This window comes from Myotis brandtii, unplaced genomic scaffold (assembly GCF_000412655.1).
Source record: "Myotis brandtii unplaced genomic scaffold, ASM41265v1 scaffold187, whole genome shotgun sequence".
In the NCBI taxonomy this organism is placed as follows: domain Eukaryota; kingdom Metazoa; phylum Chordata; class Mammalia; order Chiroptera; family Vespertilionidae; genus Myotis; species Myotis brandtii.
In genome coordinates this window covers 2,472,854-2,478,524 of record NW_005356944.1, presented here as the reverse complement: position 1 = coordinate 2,478,524, position 5,671 = coordinate 2,472,854, and the positions used below count along the sequence as shown (strand labels likewise).

The window sequence follows — 5,671 nt, the reverse complement described above, 5'->3', positions numbered from 1 at the left end:
CACACACACATCCACTCTCCTTGATGGAAGCAAAGTAACAGTCCTCTGGGTTCTGAATCTCTGTTCTTGCTACTCCTAGGTGCTCTTGGAAGTGCTGCAGAAATGAGGGTAACACTTCTCTTTCTTTTACTTTAGATTGCGCCTGCCTCTTTGAGCTAACAAGACCCGAGGGTAAGTCCTGTGCCTGAATCCAGATCATGGGGTGGGTGGGTCTCCTTCAGGAGCAGCTATCCAGGTTAGCAGTCCGGGCACGTCAGCTATCAAGTGCGATACATAATAATGGCCAAGCTCTGATTTTTGGAAAATATAAGCAGTCCTTGTCTGTTCCCAGTCTTTCTTGGTTTTTACTGGAAAATGACATCTGGGTCCCTCGCTGGCCCCAGTTGGCAACTGGTCAGCCTCAGCAGGAAGCCCTACTTCTAGAAGGGCATGACTTGGGACGCGGGTCATGGGGAGGGTGGCGAGGCTCCTCAGGACCCGAGGAAGCATCTTAGGGCCGGGCAGTCTCTGCGCAGACCCCTTGAGTCAGCATGGAAAGCAGGTGCTGGTGGTGAGGGACTCTGGGAAGCCTGTGGCTATTGACTCTGTCAGCTGGCTGTGAAAACACTGGGCACGCGTTCACACTGACGTCACAGTGACGGGGTAAAGGTGGACTTGTCCCTTCTTTCTCTTGCGGAGTGCTCAGGCAGCATTGCCCGTGTGACCGCCTGCTTTCCAGGTTTCTCCTCACACAGCTTCCCCCGATGCACGGAGCCGGGTGCATCTCCTCTGCTGCAAACCAGGGCCCTCTGGCCGGGGTCCACCTGACGATCCAGTTCTGTCTCCTGTGCTGGCCCCAGGGAACATTCCAGCCAGCTCTCCGACTAGCATCGCCCCACCTCCACCCTGCTGCCCGCTGCCCGCTGCCCTGGGGACTTTGTTGCTCAAGGACAACTCTCCCCAGAGTCAAGTTCAGGGCTCAGGGTGAAGATTTCTTTGGGGAATTTTTCTTGGGTTTCTACCCAGAGTAGCTATTTTCCTCAGGAGACACTTCTTGACCCAGGAGTTGTTCTCCTTTCTGAGATGTCCCCGCAGCTCTCTCTTGGGCCAGCAGCAGCCTCAATTGAGTTTGCCCTATTCTCTCTGCTTATCTCATCCTCCTGTTCTCCATTGATAGAGTTGAATGTTTTTTTTTTTTTTTAAATATATTTTATTGATTTTTTACAGAGAGGAAGGGAGAGAGATAGAGAGCCAGAAACATCAATGAGAGAGAAACATCGATCAGCTGCCTCCTGCACATCCCCCACTGGGGGTGTGCCCGCAACCCAGGTACACGCCCTTGACCGGAACCGAACCCGGGACCCTTCAGTCCGCAGGCCGACGCTCTATCCACTGAGCCAAACCGGTTTCCGCTAGAGTTGAATGTTATTGCTCTTCCTTGCATCCCTGCGAGGAGAGGTGGGGAGTTGGGTGAAGGTCTCTGACCACCGATCTTATGGAGCTGAGAAACAGGGATCCGGATCCAGAGAAGGCTGATTAGCAGAATTCAATATTTGGATCCCTACCCCCTTGTGTGTCTTCCACCAAATCCATCAGTAGGAAGGGAAAGTTGGTGGCGAGAAGGGCTGCCTTCTCCCAGGTCATCTAACTTGTTAAAGTTTGTTTGGTCTTCAGTCTCTAAGTCCCTGCTGAGTCTTGGAGTTTTGCTTAGTTACCACACTAAGACCCTCTGGTGGAAGGTTCTGCTCTGCCCCCCTCCTTTGCTATATCTCCTTGGTGATTCTGAATGTGGGCTTTTTTTTTTTAATCCTTACCTAAGGAGTGAGGATATTTTTTCCATTGATTCTCAGAGAGTGGAAGGGAGAGGGCAGGGAGAGAGAAAAGAGAGAGAAACATCGATGTGAAAGAGAAACTTTGATTGGTTGCTTCTTGCACACTTACCCTGACAGGGAGTGGGGATTGAACTGCAACCCAGGTGCATGCTCTTGACTGGGGATCAAACCTGCGGACCCTCGGGTGCACAGGCTGACACTCTAACCACTAAGCCATGGGGGCCAGGGTGGGCTTTTTTGGGACGGTAGAGCTTATTTTTTAAAATATTATGTGAGAAGGTATAACCCAGGTCATCCCAGCATCCTGTCATTGCTGTTGTCCCTTACTCCTTATCTTTCTTACAGGCCAGAGAAGGGGGTAGGGAGTAGGGAATTCAAAGCTGCTCTTAAGTACATTTCCATCAGCTGTGTGTGAAATGGGGCCAGTCTCCATGTGTAGCAGCTCCTCTCCTGATGACATCCATCCCTGGCTGAAACCTCTGGGAAAATTCCGTGATCTGGCTCTGCTGAGTCATGCTTAGTCTCTGAGAATATGTCATCTTTTGTATGTCTGTCATTGGCCAGCTCAGGGTCTGGGAAAGGCTGCAGTTACTACGGAGTGCTATCATGCTGCTAATCTCTTATATTTGTCCACCACTGTATGCTTCTCCTAGTGCTCTTGCTAACTGATGTGCTGTTTATCAATATTAAATTTTATTAATATTATTAAATCATCCTATATAATAAAACCCTAATATGCAAATTGACTGAACGGGGGAATGACCAGTCGCTATGACGTGCACTGACCATCAGGGGGCAGACACTCGACACAGGGAGGTAACTGGCGAAGGTGATTGGGCGGCGGGGCCAGCCAGTGAGTGCCCCGCTGGTTGCCTCCAGTCGCCTCCTGCAAACCAGCAGTCGGACATCCCCCGAGGGCACAGGCCAGGCTGAGGGACTCCCCCACCCCCTGCACAAATTTCATGCACCGGGCCTCTAGTTAATAATAAATGTATTACTTATTCTGGAAAACATTCCTTTCTTATGATGAGGAAACAGATTCAGAGAGATTGACTTGATGAATTTCAGGTGAGTGACATGTTTGGGCAGGGTTTTTTTTTGTCACCACACCCCATCCCTACCCCTGGGTTTTTGTGTAATGCAAAGATTATTCAGAAGTTTCTTTGGATGAAAAAAAAAATTGGTTTTCAGTTTGTTAAAGTTAAAATCTAGTTCTTAATGGCTAGTCTTCCAAAGTTTTGCTTCTAAGTGTAACCTACAATCTTTCTGTTCTATTTATGATTTTAGAAAATTTTAATCACTTTGAAGGGCCCTTTTGAATAATACTGGATCTCATTTGCAAACTTAACTCATTTGAAAAATTTATATTGAATTTCTAAATTACATTCAACTTCCTTTAATTATTTTAATACTTCCAATTGTCTGATTAACAGACATTCCTAATACTTAAATAATTCCTGTAAATCTAATAAATTAAGCTGGCTCTTAAATTTTCTTAAACATTCCTATATTCCTGTTTTATTTAAAAATTTTTTTAAAGTATATTTTTATTGATTTCAGAGAGGAAGGGAGAGGGAGAGAGAGAGAGAAATATCAATGATGAGAGAGAATCATTGATCAGCTGCTTCCTGCACACCCCCTACTGGGGATCGGGCCCACAACCTGGGCATATGCCCTTGACTGGAATCAAACCTAGGACCCTTCAGTCTGCAGGCCAATGCTCTATCCACTGAGCCAAACCAGCTAGGACTATAATATATAAGTTTTGATGTATATGTATGCACTCGTGAAACCTTAACTATGAAACCATAATTAAGATAGAACATATCCTTCATCTCCAAGTTTCCTTGCGCCCCTTTTTGCAATCCTTTCCTCCCATCTCTCTCCGCTTCCCCCATTCCCAAGTAACCATGGAACTGCTTTCTGTTACTACAGATTAGTTTGCATTTTCTGGTTTACATATGTGAGATCATATAATATGTACCCTTTTTGTCTGGTTTCTATTACGCAGCATCATTTTGAGATTTTTTGGGGGGGCATATATCAGTACTTCTTTCCTTTTTGTTGTTGAGTAGTATTCCGTTATGTGGATACCCCACAGTTTGTTTATTCATTCATTCACCTATTAGTCATTTCAGTTGTTTCCGGTTTTGGTGATTGTAAATAAAACTGCTATGAATGTTTGTGTACAAGTCTTTGTATGGACATATATTTCTTTTTCTCTTGGGCAAATGTGTGGGAGTGGAGTGACTGGATAATATGGTAGGTGTATGTTTAACTTAAACTGCCCAGCTGTTCCCATAGTGGTTGTACCATTTTGCATTCCCACCAGCAGTGTAGGAGAGTTCCAGTCCCTCCAAATCCTTACCAGCACTGGATATGGTCAGTCTTTTTGATTTTAGCCATTCTAAAAGGTGTGTAGTGGTGTCTCATGGCTTCAATTTGAATTTCTCTGGTGATTAATGATATTGAGCTTCTTTTCATGTGCGTATTTGTCATCTGCCAATACTGATTTTAAACTTAGTAACATTCCTACTTAAAATCACAAATCTAAACCAATTCCCTAGTGCCCTGGTCAGTGTGGCTCAGTTGGTTTTGTGTCATTCCATGCACCGAAAAGTTGCCGGTTTGATTTCCAGTCAGGGCACATGCCTGGGTTGTGGCTCAATCCCCGATTAGTGGAGGTAGCTGATCGATGTTTCGTTCTTACATCGATGTTTCTCTCTCCCTCTCATTTCTCTCTACAAAATCAGTAAAAAAAAAAACCCCATCTTTCTTAAAAAACATATAAACCAATTAGTGACATATTTTAATTTGGAATCTTGAGAGTGACTTGTTACTCTGTATAGTCCAAATTACAGTGAACATTATCTTCTATATATAAAAGCCTAAGCGACCGAACAACTGGTGGACCGGTTGCTATGATGTGAACTGACCACCAGGGGGCAGACACTCAATGCAGGAGCTTCCCCCTGGTGGTCAGTGCGCTCCCACAGTGGGAGCACTTCTCAGCTGACCGACCCGTCCTGGTAGTCTACCATCCCGGAGGCAGACACTCACTCCCTTAGTAGTCCTGCAGGCCCAATCTCTGGAGAATGGGCCAGGCACCGACAGACTGGTGCCACTGGCACGATCCTGACAGTGCTGTGGGCCTCTTGGAAGTCAGCCTCAGGCACCACAGCTGCTTCCCCTCCCTAGACACTCTGCAGGGGCATGCAGTGCAGGAGGCAGCTGATCAGTGATTCTCTGTCATCATTGATGTTTCTATCTCTCTCTCCCTCTCCCTTCCTCTCTGAAAGCAATTAAATAAATAGTTAAAGGAATAGACACATCTTTAAAAAAAAAACAAAAACAAGTATGAGACAAGAATGGTACATGCATAGGAAAAGAAGCAATCAGTAGAAACTATCCCCAGACATGGGACTTTATAGACAAAACTTTAAATCAACTATTTTAGAAGGTGTCTAAAGAACTAAAGGAGCTTAGAGACCAAGATGGCGGCATAGGAAAACACCGGAAATTGCTGCCTCCGACAACAACTTCAAAAATACAACTAAAAGACAGAACGGTCATCATCCAGAACCACAGGAAGGCTGGCTGAGTGGAAATTCTACAACTAGAAGGAAAGAGAAGAGCACACAGACTCAGAGGAGCTACGAAAGTAAAGTGCAGAGGTACGGAGGCTCCGGCGCGCGCGGAAAGGGGCGGGCACCTGAGGACGCTGCTGTCTTTTTGAATCGGGAGGGAGTCACAAGCTCCCGACTGCTCTGAACTCCGGTTCCGGAAATCTCTGGGGTCCCAGGGCTCATACAGGGAGAAACTGGACGGTCTGGCAGCAGGCAGAACTCGGAACTTGAGGG

The 5,671-nt window shown here is 46.1% G+C and overlaps 1 protein-coding gene across 2 annotated transcripts in view; it reads left to right on the top strand.

The window, feature by feature from the left end:
- Nucleotides 1–5,671, top strand: part of PC (pyruvate carboxylase) — a 69,596-nt gene that overhangs the window by 4,703 nt on the left and 59,222 nt on the right. Inside the window, exon 2 of one of the 2 annotated variants that reach the window (XM_005864310.2) lies at nt 136–171. The exons of the other annotated variant lie outside the window; for it this stretch is intronic. The gene's annotated coding sequence lies outside the window, so the exon portion shown is untranslated. The remainder of the gene's footprint in view (nt 1–135; nt 172–5,671) is intronic. 2 annotated transcript variants of the gene reach the window in all.